Raw genomic sequence first — 16,287 nt, forward strand, 5'->3', positions numbered from 1 at the left:
ATTACTCTAAGTCAAGCCCTCCTGTTTGTCGCTAACCTTAAAACTATATTTTTTATCGAATCCAAGAACATTGTTTACCTAAAGTTTAATGTTTCCTTTGACAAATGATCTTAAAAAATCAATTAATTCAATTTACTCTCCACCTAGGTAAGATACACAAACCAGACCCCCGAATTCTGGGGGGTGGGTGACCACAAAATCCGGGGGTTGACCTAAAAATCGTGGGCATTTACTCATGAATCCTGGGGAGAAATTTTAACCTGAACCCTTGGAGTTTTAAATCCGAATCCTGGTGGATTTAACCACGAATTCTGGGGGGAAATTTAACCACGAATTCTGGGGGAAATTTAACCACGAATTCTGGGGGAAATTTAACCAAAAATTCTGGGGAATATTTAACCACAAATTCTGGGGAATATTTAACCACAAATTCTGGGGAATATTTAACCACAAATTCTGGGGAATATTTAACCATGAGCTCTGAAGGATTTAACCACAAATTCTGAGGGATTTAACCACGAAATCTATGGGAGCTTTAACCACGAATTCTGGGGGATTTAACAACAAATTCTGGGGAATATTTAACCATGAATTCTTAAGGATTTAACCACGAATCCTGGGAGATTTAACCACGAACTCTGGGGAAGATTTAACCATGAATTCTGGGGAATATTTGACCACGAATTCTAGAGGAAATTTAACCACAAATTCTGGGAATATTTAACCATAAATTCTGAGGGATTTAACCACAAATTCTGGGAATATTTAACCATAAATTCTGAGGGATTTAACCACAAATTCTGGGAGTATTTAACCACAAATTCTGGGGAATATTTAACCATGAATTCTGGGGAATATTTAACCACGAATTCTAGGAGGATTTAACCACGAATTCTGGGGAATATTTAACCACGAATTCTGGGGAATATTTAACCATGAATTCTGGGAGGATATAACCACGAATTCTGGGGAATATTTAACCATGAATTCTGGGGAATATTTAACCACGAATTCTGGGGAATATTTAACCATGAATTCTTAAGGATTTAACCACGAATCCTGGGAGATTTAACCATGAATTCTTAAGGATTTAACCACGAATCCTGGGAGATTTAAACACGAACTCTGGGGAAGATTTAACCACGAATTCTGGAGGAAATTTAACCACAAATTCTGGGGAATATTTAACCATAAATTCTGAGGGATTGAACCAAGAATTCTGGGAGTATTTAACCACGAATTCTGGGAAATATTTAACCACAAATTCTGGGGAATATTTAACCATGAATTCTGGGGAATATTTAACCATGAATTCTGGGGAATATTTAACCATGAATTCTGGGGAATATTTAACCATGAATTCTGGGGAATATTTAACCATGAATTCTGGGGAATATTTAACCATGAATTCTGGGAGGATTTAACAACGAATTCTGGGGAATATTTAACAACGAATTCTGGGGAATATTTAACAACGAATTCTGGGGAATATTTAACCATGAATTCATAAGGATTTAACCACGAATCCTGGGAGATTTAACCACGAGCTCTGGGGAAGATTTAACCATGAATTCTGAGGGATTTAACCACGAATTCTGGGGAATATTTAACCACGAATTCTAGGAGTATTTAACCACAAATTCTGGGAATATTTAACCATGAATTCTGAGGGATTTAACCACGAATTCTAGGAGTATTTAACCACGAATTCTGGGAGTATTTAACCACGAATTCTGGGAGTATTTAACCACGAATTCTGGGGAATATTTAACCATGAATTCTGGGGAATATTTAACCATGAATTCTGGGGAATATTTAACCATGAATTCTGGGGAATATTTAACCACGAATTCTGGAGGAAATTTAACCACAAATTCTGGGAATATTTAACCATGAATTCTGAGGGATTTAACCACAAATTCTGGGAGTATTTAACCATGAATTCTGGGAGTATTTAACCACGAATTCTGGGAGTATTTAACCAAGAATTCTGGGAGTATTTAACCACGAATTCTGGGAGTATTTAACCACGAATTCTGGGAGTATTTAACCACAAATTCTGGGAATATTTAACCATGAATTCTGAGGGAGTTAACCACGAATTCTAAGAGTATTTAACCACGAATTCTGGGAGTATTTAACCACGAATTCTGGGAGTATTTAACCAGGAATTCTGGGAGTATTTAACCACGATTTCTGGGAGTATTTAACCACGAATTCTGGGAGTATTTAACCACGAATTCTGGGGAATATTTAACCATGAATTCTGGGGAATATTTAACCATGAATTCTGGGGAATATTTAACCATGAATTCTGGGGAATATTTAACCATGAATTCTGGGGAATATTTAACCATGAATTCTGAAGGAAATTTAACCACAAATTCTGGGAATATTTAACCATGAATTCTGGGAGTATTTAACCATGAATTCTGGGAGTATTTAACCACGAATTCTGGGAGTATTTAACCATGAATTCTGGGAGTATTTAACCACGAATTCTGGGAGTATTTAACCACGAATTCTGGGGAATATTTAACCACGAATTCTGGGAGGATTTAACCACGAATTCTGGGGAATATTTAACCACGAATTCTGGGGGAAAATGTAACCATGAATTCTGGGGAATATTTAACCATGAATTCTTGGAGGATTTAACCGCGAATCCTAGGGAATATTTAACCATGAATTCTGGGGATTATTTAACCATGAATTCTGGGGAATATTTAACCATGAATTCTGGGGAATATTTAACCACGAATTCTGGGAGTATTTAACCACGAATTCTGGGAGTATTTAACCACGAATTCTGGGAGTATTTAACCACGAATTCTAGGGAATATTTAACCATGAATTCTGAGGGATATTTAACCATGAATTCTGGGGAATATTTAACCACGAATTCTGGGAGGATTTAACCACGAATTCTGGGGAATATTTAACCACGAATTCTGGGGGAAAATGTAACCATGAATTCTGGGGAATATTTAACCATGAATTCTGAAGGATTTAACCACGAATTCTGGGGAATATTTAACCATGAATTCTGAAGGATTTAACCACGAATTCTGGGAAATATTTAACCATGAATTCTTGGAGGATTTAACCATGAATTCTGGGGAATATTTAACCACGAATTCTGGGGAATATTTAACCACGAATTCTGGGGAATATTTAACCACGAAATCTGGAGAATATTTAACCACGAATTCTGGGGAATATTTAACCATGAATTCTGAGGGATTTAACCACGAATTCTGGGAGTATTTAACCACGAATTCTGGGAGTATTTAACCACGAATTCTGGGGAATATTTAACCATGAATTCTGGGGAATATTTAACCATGAATTCTGATGGATATTTAACTACAAATTCTGGGGGATATTTAACCATGAATTCTGGGGAATATTTAACCACAAATTCTGGGAGGATTTAACCACGAATTCTGGGGAATATTTAACCACGAATTCTGGGGGAAAATGTAACCATGAATTCTGGGGAATATTTAACCATGAATTCTGAGGGATTTAACCACGAATTCTGGGAGTATTTAACCACGAATTCTGGGAGTATTTAACCACGAATTCTGGGGAATATTTAACCACGAATTCTGGGGAATATTTAACCATGAATTTTGGGAGGATTTAACCACGAATCCTGGGGAATGTTTAACCACGAATTCTGGGAATATTTAACCATGAATTCTGGGAGTATTTAACCACGAATTCTGGGAGTATTTAACCACGAATTCTGGGGAATATTTAACCACGAATTCTGGGAATATTTAACCATGAATTTTGAGAGGATTTAACCATGAATTTTGAGAGGATTTAACCACGTATCCTGGGGAATATTTAACCATGAATTCTGGGGAATATTTAACCATGAATTCTGGGGAATATTTAACCACGAATTCTAGGAGGATTTAACCACGAATTCTGGGGAATATTTAACCATAAATTCTTGGAGGATATAACCACGAATTCTGGGGAATATTTAACCATGAATTCTGGGGAATATTTAACCACGAATTCTGGGGAATATTTAACCATGAATTCTTAAGGATTTAACCACGAATCCTGGGAGATTTAACCATGAATTCTTAAGGATTTAACCACGAATCCTGGGAGATTTAAACACGAACTCTGGGGAAGATTTAACCACGAATTCTGGGGAATATTTAACCACGAATTCTGGGGAATATTTAACCACGAATTCTGGAGGAAATTTAACCACAAATTCTGGGGAATATTTAACCATAAATTCTGAGGGATTGAACCACGAATTCTGGGAGTATTTAACCACGAATTCTGGGAAATATTTAACCACAAATTCTGGGGGAATATTTAACCATGAATTCTGGGGAATATTTAACCATGAATTCTGGGGAATATTTAACCATGAATTCTGGAGGATTTAACAACGAATTCTGGGGAATATTTAACAACGAATTCTGGGGAATATTTAACAACGAATTCTGGGGAATATTTAACCATGAATTCATAAGGATTTAACCACGAATTATGGGAGATTTAACCACGAGCTCTGGGGAAGATTTAACCATGAATTCTGAGGGATTTAACCACGAATTCTGGGGAATATTTAACCACGAATTCTAGGAGTATTTAACCACAAATTCTGGGAATATTTAACCATGAATTCTGAGGGATTTAACCACGAATTCTGAGGGATTTAACCACGAATTCTGGGAGTATTTAACCACGAATTCTGGGAGTATTTAACCATGAATTCTGGGGAATATTTAACCATGAATTCTGGGGAATATTTAACCATGAATTCTGGGGAATATTTAACCATGAATTCTGGGGAATATTTAACCATGAATTCTGGGGAATATTTAACCAAGAATTCTGGAGGAAATTTAACCACAAATTCTGGGAATATTTAACCATGAATTCTGAGGGATTTAACCACAAATTCTGGGAGTATTTAACCACGAATTCTGGGAGTATTTAACCACGAATTCTGGGAGTATTTAACCACAAATTCTGGGAATATTTAACCATGAATTCATAAGGATTTAACCACGAATTATGGGAGATTTAACCACGAGCTCTGGGGAAGATTTAACCATGAATTCTGAGGGATTTAACCACGAATTCTGGGGAATATTTAACCACGAATTCTAGGAGTATTTAACCACAAATTCTGGGAATATTTAACCATGAATTCTGAGGGATTTAACCACGAATTCTGAGGGATTTAACCACGAATTCTGGGGAATATTTAACCATGAATTCTGGGGAATATTTAACCATGAATTCTGGGGAATATTTAACCATGAATTCTGGGGAATATTTAACCAAGAATTCTGGAGGAAATTTAACCACAAATTCTGGGAATATTTAACCATGAATTCTGAGGGATTTAACCACAAATTCTGGGAGTATTTAACCACGAATTCTGGGAGTATTTAACCACGAATTCTGGGAGTATTTAACCACGAATTCTGGGAGTATTTAACCACGAATTCTGGGAGTATTTAACCATGAATTCTGAGGGATTTAACCACGAATTCTAGGAGTATTTAACCAGGAATTCTGGGAGTATTCAACCACGAATTCTGGGAGTATTTAACCACGATTTCTGGGAGTATTTAACCACGAATTCTGGGAGTATTTAACCACGAATTCTGGGGAATATTTAACCATGAATTCTGGGGAATATTTAACCATGAATTCTGGGGAATATTTAACCATGAATTCTGGGGAATATTTAACCATGAATTCTGGGGAATATTCAACCATGAATTCTGAAGGAAATTTAACCACAAATTCTGGGAATATTTAACCATGAATTCTGAGGGATTTAACCATGAATTCTGGGAGTATTTAACCACGAATTCTGGGAGTATTTAAACACGAATTCTGGGAGTATTTAACCACGAATTCTGGGAGTATTTAACCACAAATTCTGGGAGTATTTAACCACAAATTCTGGGAGTATTTAACCACAAATTCTGGGGAATATTTAACCACGAATTCTGGGAGGATTTAACCACGAATTCTGGGGAATATTTAACCACGAATTCTGGGGGAAAATGTAACCATGAATTCTGGGGAATATTTAACCATGAATTCTTGGAGGATTTAACCGCGAATCCTAGGGAATATTTAACCATGAATTCTGGGGAATATTTAACCATGAATTCTGGGGAATATTTAACCATGAATTCTGGGGAATATTTAACCATGAATTCTGAGGGATTTAACCACGAATTCTGGGAGTATTTAACCACGAATTCTGGGAGTATTTAACCACGAATTCTGGGAGTATTTAACCACGAATTCTAGGGAATATTTAACCATGAATTCTGAGGGATATTTAACCATGAATTCTGGGGAATATTTAACCACGAATTCTGGGAGGATTTAACCACGAATTCTGGGGAATATTTAACCACGAATTCTGGGGGAAAATGTAACCATGAATTCTGGGGAATATTTAACCATGAATTCTGAAGGATTTAACCACGAATTCTGGGGAATATTTAACCATGAATTCTGAAGGATTTAACCACGAATTCTGGGGAATATTTAACCATGAATTCTTGGAGGATTTAACCACGAATTCTGGGGAATATTTAACCACGAATTCTGGGGAATATTTAACCACGAATTCTGGGGAATATTTAACCACGAATTCTGGGGAATATTTAACCACGAATTCTGGGGAATATTTAACCATGAATTCTGAGAGATTTAACCACGAATTCTGGGAGTATTTAACCACGAATTCTGGGAGTATTTAACCACGAATTCTGGGGAATATTTAACCATGAATTCTGGGGAATATTTAACCATGAATTCTGGGGAATATTTAACCATGAATTCTGATGGATATTTAACTACAAATTCTGGGGGATATTTAACCATGAATTCTGGGGAATATTTAACCACGAATTCTGGGAGGATTTAACCACGAATTCTGGGGAATATTTAACCACGAATTCTGGGGGAAAATGTAACCATGAATTCTGGGGAATATTTAACCATGAATTCTGAGGGATTTAACCACGAATTCTGGGAGTATTTAACCACGAATTCTGGGAGTATTTAACCACGAATTCTGGGGAATATTTAACCACGAATTCTGGGGAATATTTAACCACGAATTCTGGGGAATAATTAACCATGAATTTTGGGAGGATTTAACCACGAATCCTGGGGAATGTTTTACCACGAATTCTGGGAATATTTAACCACGAATTCTGGGGAATATTTAACCATGAATTCTTAAGGATTTAACCACGAATCCTGGGAGATTTAACCACGAGCTCTGGGGAAGATTTAACCACGAATTCTGAGGGATTTAACCACGAATTCTGGGGAATATTTAACCACGAATTTTAGGAGTATTTAACCACAAATTCTGGGAATATTTAACCATGAATTCTGAGGGATTTAACCACGAATTCTAGGAGTATTTAACCACGAATTCTGGGAGTATTTAACCACGAATTCTGGGAGTATATAACCACGAATTCTGGGAGTATTTAACCACGAATTCTGGGAGTATTTAACCACAAATTCTGGGAGTATTTAACCACAAATTCTGGGAGTATTTAACCACGAATTCTGGGGAATATTTAACCATGAATTCTGGGGAATATTTAACCATGAATTCTGGGGAATATTTAACCATGAATTCTGGGGAATATTCAACCATGAATTCTGAAGGAAATTTAACCACAAATTCTGGGAATATTTAACCATGAATTCTGAGGGATTTAACCATGAATTCTGGGAGTATTTAACCACGAATTCTGGGAGTATTTAAACACGAATTCTGGGAGTATTTAACCACGAATTCTGGGAGTATTTAACTACAAATTCTGGGAGTATTTAACCACGAATTCTGGGGAATATTTAACCACGAATTCTGGGAGGATTTAACCACGAATTCTGGGGAATATTTAACCACGAATTCTGGGGGAAAATGTAACCATGAATTCTGGGGAATATTTAACCATGAATTCTTGGAGGATTTAACCGCGAATCCTAGGGAATATTTAACCATGAATTCTGGGGAATATTTAACCATGAATTCTGGGGAATATTTAACCATGAATTCTGGGGAATATTTAACCATGAATTCTGAGGGATTTAACCACGAATTCTGGGAGTATTTAACCATGAATTCTGGGAGTATTTAACCACGAATTCTAGGGAATATTTAACCATGAATTCTGAGGGATATTTAACCATGAATTCTGGGGAATATTTAACCACGAATTCTGGGAGGATTTAACCACGAATTCTGGGGAATATTTAACCACGAATTCTGGGGGAAAATGTAACCATGAATTCTGGGGAATATTTAACCATGAATTCTGAAGGATTTAGCCACGAATTCTGGGGAATATTTAACCATGAATTCTGAAGGATTTAACCACGAATTCTGGGGAATATTTAACCATGAATTCTTGGAGGATTTAACCACGAATTCTGGGGAATATTTAACCACGAATTCTGGGGAATATTTAACCACGAATTCTGGGGAATATTTAACCACGAATTCTGGGGAATATTTAACCACGAATTCTGGGGAATATTTAACCATGAATTCTGAGAGATTTAACCACGAATTCTGGGAGTATTTAACCACGAATTCTGGGAGTATTTAACCACGAATTCTGGGGAATATTTAACCATGAATTCTGGGGAATATTTAACCATGAATTCTCATGGATATTTAACTACAAATTCTGGGGGATATTTAACCATGAATTCTGGGGAATATTTAACCACGAATTCTGGGAGGATTTAACCACGAATTCTGGGGAATATTTAACCACGAATTCTGGGGGAAAATGTAACCATGAATTCTGGGGAATATTTAACCATGAATTCTGAGGGATTTAACCACGAATTCTGGGAGTCTTTAACCACGAATTCTGGGAGTATTTAACCACGAATTCTGGGGAATATTTAACCACGAATTCTGGGGAATAATTAACCATGAATTTTGGGAGGATTTAACCACGAATCCTGGGGAATGTTTAACCACGAATTCTGGGAATATTTAACCACGAATTCTGGGGAATATTTAACCATGAATTCTTAAGGATTTAACCACGAATCCTGGGAGATTTAACCACGAGCTCTGGGGAAGATTTAACCATGAATTCTGAGGGATTTAACCACGAATTCTGGGGAATATTTAACCACGAATTTTAGGAGTATTTAACCACAAATTCTGGGAATATTTAACCATGAATTCTGAGGGATTTAACCACGAATTCTAGGAGTATTTAACCACGAATTCTGGGAGTATTTAACCACGAATTCTGGGAGTATATAACCACGAATTCTGGGAGTATATAACCACGAATTCTGGGAGTATTTAACCACGAATTCTGGGAGTATTTAACCACAAATTCTGGGAGTATTTAACCACAAATTCTGGGAGTATTTAACCACGAATTCTGGGAGTATTTAACCACGAATTCTGGGAGTATTTCACCACGAATTCTGGGGAATATTTAACCACGAATTCTAGGAGTATTTAACTACGAATTCTAGGAGTATTTAACCACAAATTCTGGGGAATATTTAACCATGAATTCTGGGAGGATTTAACCACGAATTCTGGGGAATATTTAACCACGAATTCTGGGGAATATTTAACCATGAATTCTTAAAGATTTAACCACGAATCCTGGGAGATTTAACCACGAGCTCTGGGGAAGATTTAACCATGAATTCTGAGGGATTTAACCACGAATTCTGGGGAATATTTAACCACGAATTTTAGGAGTATTTAACCACAAATTCTGGGAATATTTAACCACGAATTCTAGGAGTATTTAACTACGAATTCTAGGAGTATTTAACCACAAATTCTGGGGAATATTTAACCATGAATTCTGGGAGGATTTAACCACGAATTCTGGGGAATGTTTAACCACGAATTCTGGGGAATATTTAACCACGAATTCTGGGGAATATTTAACCATGAATTCTTAAGGATTTAACCACGAATCCTGGGAGATTTAACCACGAGCTCTGGGGAAGATTTAACCATGAATTCTGAGGGATTTAACCACGAATTCTGGGGAATATTTAACCACGAATTCTGGGGAATATTTAACCACGAATTTTAGGAGTATTTAACCACAAATTCTGGGAATATTTAACCATGAATTCTGAGGGATTTAACCACGAATTCTAGGAGTATTTAACCACGAATTCTTGGAGTATATAACCATGAATTCTGGGAGTATTTAACCACAAATTCTGGGAGTATTTAACCACGAATTCTGGGAGTATTTAACCACGAATTCTGGGAGTATTTAACCACAAATTCTGGGAGTATTTAACCACGAATTCTGGGAGTATTTCACCACGAATTCTGGGGAATATTTAACCACGAATTCTAGGAGTATTTAACCACAAATTCTGGGAGTATATAACCATGAATTCTGGGAGTATTTAACCACGAATTTTAGGAGTATTTAACCACAAATTCTGGGAATATTTAACCACGAATTCTAGGAGTAATTAACTACGAATTCTAGGAGTATTTAACCACAAATTCTGGGGAATATTTAACCATGAATTCTGGGAGGATTTAACCACGAATTCTGGGGAATGTTTAACCACGAATTCTGGGGAATATTTAACCACGAATTCTGGGGAATATTTAACCATGAATTCTTAAGGATTTAACCACGAATCCTGGGAGATTTAACCACGAGCTCTGGGGAAGATTTAACCATGAATTCTGAGGGATTTAACCACGAATTCTGGGGAATATTTAACCACGAATTTTAGGAGTATTTAACCACAAATTCTGAGAATATTTAACCATGAATTCTGAGGGATTTAACCACGAATTCTAGGAGTATTTAACCACGAATTCTTGGAGTATATAACCATGAATTCTGGGAGTATTTAACCACGAATTCTGGGAGTATTTAACCACAAATTCTGGGAGTATTTAACCACAAATTCTGGGAGTATTTAACCACAAATTCTGGGAGTATTTAACCACAAATTCTGGGAGTATTTCACCACGAATTCTGGGGAATATTTAACCACGAATTCTAGGAGTATTTAACCACGAATTCTTGGAGTATATAACCATGAATTCTGGGAGTATTTAACCACGAATTCTGGGAGTATTTAACCACGAATTCTGGGAGTATTTAACCACAAATTCTGGGAGTATTTAACCACAAATTCTGGGAGTATTTAACCACGAATTTTGGGAGTATTTAGCCACAAATTCTGGGGAATATTTAACCATGAATTCTGGGGAATATTTAACGACGAATTCTGGGGAATATTTAACGACGAATTCTGGAGGAAATTTAACCACATTCTGGGAATATTTAACCATGAATTCTGAGGGATTTAACCACGAATTCTGGGAGTATTTAACCACGAATTCTGGGAGTATTTAACCACGAATTCTGGGGAGTATTTAACCACGAATTCTGGGGAGTATTTAACCACGAATTCTGGGAGTATTTAACCACGAATTCTGGGGAATTTTTAACCACGAATTCTGGGGAATATTTAACCATGAATTCTGGGGAATATTTAACCACGAATTCTGGGGAATATTTAACCATGAATTCTGGGGGAAAATGTAACCATGAATTCTGGGGAATATTTAACCATGAATTCTGGGGAATATTTAACCATGAATTCTGGGGAATATTTAACCATGAATTCTGAGGGATTTAACCACGAATTCTGCGAGTATTTAACCACGAATTCTGGGGAATATTTAACCATGAATTCTGAGGGATATTTAACCATGAATTCTGGGGAATATTTAACCATGAATTCTGAGGGATATTTAACTACGAATTCTGGGGGATATTTAACCACAAATTCTGAGGGATTTAACCACGAAATCTAGGGGAGATTTAACCATGAATTCTGGGAGATTTAACCCCGACTCCTTTGGTAAAACTATTTATAAGTTAAAACGAATATTTCAAAAACCGTTCTTTAATACCACGAAATTTAACAGGTTAACAATGCTTTTTTCGAATGAAGACAAGACGTTTTAGAAAAACAAATCAAGATTGTTGTTAAAACAGCTAAAATGGCCTCCAAAGGAAATTAATGTTTTTACAAACGATATAAAATTATGAAATGGTAATACAGAGATTTCGACATTTTCATATATTTGATAGAAGCCTAAAATGTTCATAACTTTCTATAAATAATACTAATAACAATTACAGCTGATAATAACATGTAATTAATAACACCGGACCAAGTAAAGCACTCCCGAATTTGAGCAATTGAAGATGAGCACTTCAGCTAGGAACGAGCAGTCCTATTATTGTGGTCTGAACTTTAAAACCCACATTTTGACATTTTATTAGTGAACAAAAACATATTAATCTCCCTAAAATATAAAGTAAAAAAAAAAAACATTGAAATTTCATGAGTCCCGAAATCATAAACAAAAAAAATTAGAATAATTTGTCTTGCAATAGATACAAAACCTATGAAAGTTGTCCTGAACCAACAGTGGCTTAATTTGTTCATTCAAAGAACGGCCCATGTTAAGAGTGGTTTCCTTAAAACTTTCCGAGGTATATCCTACTAAAATTTAAATGTTGTTACCTCCTGAGAGGAAGCAAACCATCAGAATAGCTAAAGTTATATCCTCAAATAAGAAGAACAAACAACGCGTTTAAACAACTCATTAATCAAGTGTTGAACTAATTCAAAAGAAAAAAACAACAATTAACTAACTCAGGCCGAAAAAATCATCATAATTAGCATGAATTAATTCAAAAAGGCAAAACAAAATTGATAAAGACTTCAACTCTGACCAATATTATTCACTGATAAAAAAAAAAAAAAAAAAAAAAAAAAAAAAAGTCAAATTTCGTGGCCCAATTGCCAAAATCATCAACTCTGGCCTGCCAATCACACTGAAATGACAGGTAGATACTATGCTCACCCCCCCCCCCCTCCCGTAATGCTGTGACTATTATATTTCCAGTAATATATATAAAACATTAATCAAATATACGTATTTCATGCGTCAATGACCTCGTAAAATAGGTCACGATGTTTAAATGGCCTCATAATGACATAAAATCGAAGCAATTCTTTCCGAGTTTGAATACCTTAACGTAGTGAAAGGGTTTGCGTATCATGATCAGCAAAGCTGTACTAGTCAGGGACACCTATACTAGGTTGGTTTGCTCTGAGCGAAGACAAAAATCTCCTACCATTAATGAGCACTGGCCAGCATGATGATGAAAAATGGCCAAATTGGAGACATGCATAAAGATGTCTTAAGCCTTTGTCCTGCACTGGACTAGATAAGGCTACATTATATATATATATATATATATATATATATATATATATATATATATATATATATATATATATATATATATATATATATATATATATATATATATATATATATATATACATATAAACAAATGCAGCCATTTCTAGTCCACAACCGGACAAAGGCTTCAGACATGTCTTTAATTATGTCTAGGGTTGGGCCAATTTACATCATATCTTTTGCATTTTAATCAAACCAACATCTTATTAACATATAAAATGTCCATATTCCCTATAGATTTCATAACTGTAAACTCCTACCAATTAATATACATATAAACTCAAAATCAATTTCTAAATCTACCACTCAACTGACCTTTGATCTTCACTCCTTCAGGGCTCGTAGGGAAATGCTCTGAAAACCATAGGAATTTACCTCAGCCAATCATAGGGCTTCAACAGAAGCCCTTTGTAAGCCGGTCTCTCATTGGCTGAAACATTCATTCTTTGGCTAAGATACTTAGAAGCTGTTTTCCTATTGGCTGGAGTCTTCCAATCAATTTTGATTTCAAAGGGTGATTTTAAAAACGAAATTATATCATAGCCAGTGACAGTCAGTAATGTATTTGACATAAATTATTACCAAATTTATTTAAATCAATATGCCAAATTAGAAATTGGATAAAAGCAAACTTTAAAATCATAATAAACCATAAAATTGAAGAACTGTAAGACCTTCTTAGCAAACAAGCAAACAAGGTGGTTGGGTCTTCCAAAGACAGCTGCTGTATCTTTCATACAGAAAGTCAGGGGCTGTAATCAATCTATGTAATAACTTCAGTATTTTTGAGCCAACGAATTTAAAGGATGTAACAGAATTAATATGTTTTATAGTACAGTTTTGCTGGTCATGATGATACACAAACTATTTCACAACGTTAAGGGATCTTCCCTCAAAAAAGGATATATATATATATATATAAATATATATATATATATATATATATATATATATATATATATATATATATATATGTATATGTATATTTATATATATATATATATATATATATATATATATATATATATATATATATATACCATAAACAAAGACTGAATAGCTAATAAAAAAACGTTTGAATAACTACTAGTAAATATATATATATATATATATATATATATATATATATATATATATATATATATATATATATATATATATATACCATATACAAAGACTGAATAGCTAATAAAAAAACGTTTGAATAACTACTAGTAAATATATAAATGATACCAGATTACTATATAGTTACCCAGAGTATTATTCTGATATATACCATGATATCAAATGAATATATATATATATATATATATATATATATATATATATATATATATATATATATATATATATATATATACATATATATATATATACATATATATATAGATATATATATATATATATATATATATATATATATATACATATATACATATATATATACATATATATATATATATATATATATATATATATATATATATATATATATATATATATATACATATATACATATATATATACATATATACATATATATATACATATATATATATATATATATATATATATATATATATATATATATATATATATATATATATATATATATATATATATATATATATATATATATATATATATATGCATATATATATATATATATATATATATATATATATATATATATATATATATATATGAAAAATTTTAAGTAATTTTTATTTTTCCTAACATACTTACCGAAGAATTACCTCTTTGGAGGGTCCTTGACCTCTCTCTCAAATTCGACCAAGATTTCCCGCGCTACCCCCCTATCTCGCTCCCGATAGTTACTACCCCCGCCGCCAGGATAATTCCTTCGGCCCGGATTAGGGCAGGTCACTGCTTTTCCTGGGTCAGGACCTCATTAAGTTCTCCGTTAAGCCCGACTTGGCCATGGAAGAATGGCACTCGGGGACGGAAGGGAGGGCCATTACTTCAGAGGTAATTTTTCGGTAAGTATGTTAGGAAAAATAAAAATTACTTAAAATTTTTCATTTGTTCCGACACGAATACTTTACCTCGAATTACCTCTTTGGAGACTTACACTTTAGGAGGCGGGAGAGCCATTCTGCCACTTGGTTAGGCACATGGTGCCCGGAGGGCTACGTAATGCGGGGGTACAGAGAGCGGTTAGGGGGTAGCAGTGGAAAACTTACGCTTATAATTTAAGTCTTACCTCTTGACATGTTCTCTACTGAATCTTCTCCTGAAGAAGTAGGGATGAGTCTATTCACTTGTTGGGGACGTCTTCCAGCCTGCCACTACACAGCTTGGAGGGCGGCGATGACTGTCCCAATGGAGAATCCATCCAAAGACTTTCTTGAGTAGTCTTTGAGGTAGTGGGCCGTGAAGGTCGACTGGTGTGACCAAGTGCCGGCCTGCAGGATCTGGCCCACTGCCATATTTCTCTCAAAGGCCAAGGACGTGCTCAGGCCCCTGATGTCATGGGGACGGGGAGTGCCTGGTACCGCCACCTTGTCTTCTTCATAAGCCCTAGTGATGACTTGTCTCAGCCAGAAGGAAATAGTGTTCTTGGACACTTGCTTCTTATTAACGCCTGAAGAGACGAAGAGGTTCTTGGCACCTGGACGGAGATGGGCCGTCCTTTCCAGGTACTTCCTGATCGTCCTGACCGGGCATAACTTCAGGTCGTCCGTATTACCTGTCTTGGGAATGGCCGGAACAGAGAAACCTTCGAACCTCGGGTCCCAGACTGCTGGGTTCTGAGTTTTAGCTACAAAGGAGGGTACGAACTTGAAAGATACCTCCTTCCACCCTTTGGAGTGTGCCACGTCGTAGGAGAGACCGTGGATCTCACCTACCCTCTTAGCCGAAGCTAAGGCTAGCAAGAAGACTGTCTTGAGGGTGAGATCTTTGTC

Source organism: Palaemon carinicauda, chromosome 3, assembly GCF_036898095.1.
Source record: "Palaemon carinicauda isolate YSFRI2023 chromosome 3, ASM3689809v2, whole genome shotgun sequence".
Taxonomy (NCBI): Eukaryota; Metazoa; Arthropoda; class Malacostraca; order Decapoda; family Palaemonidae; genus Palaemon; species Palaemon carinicauda.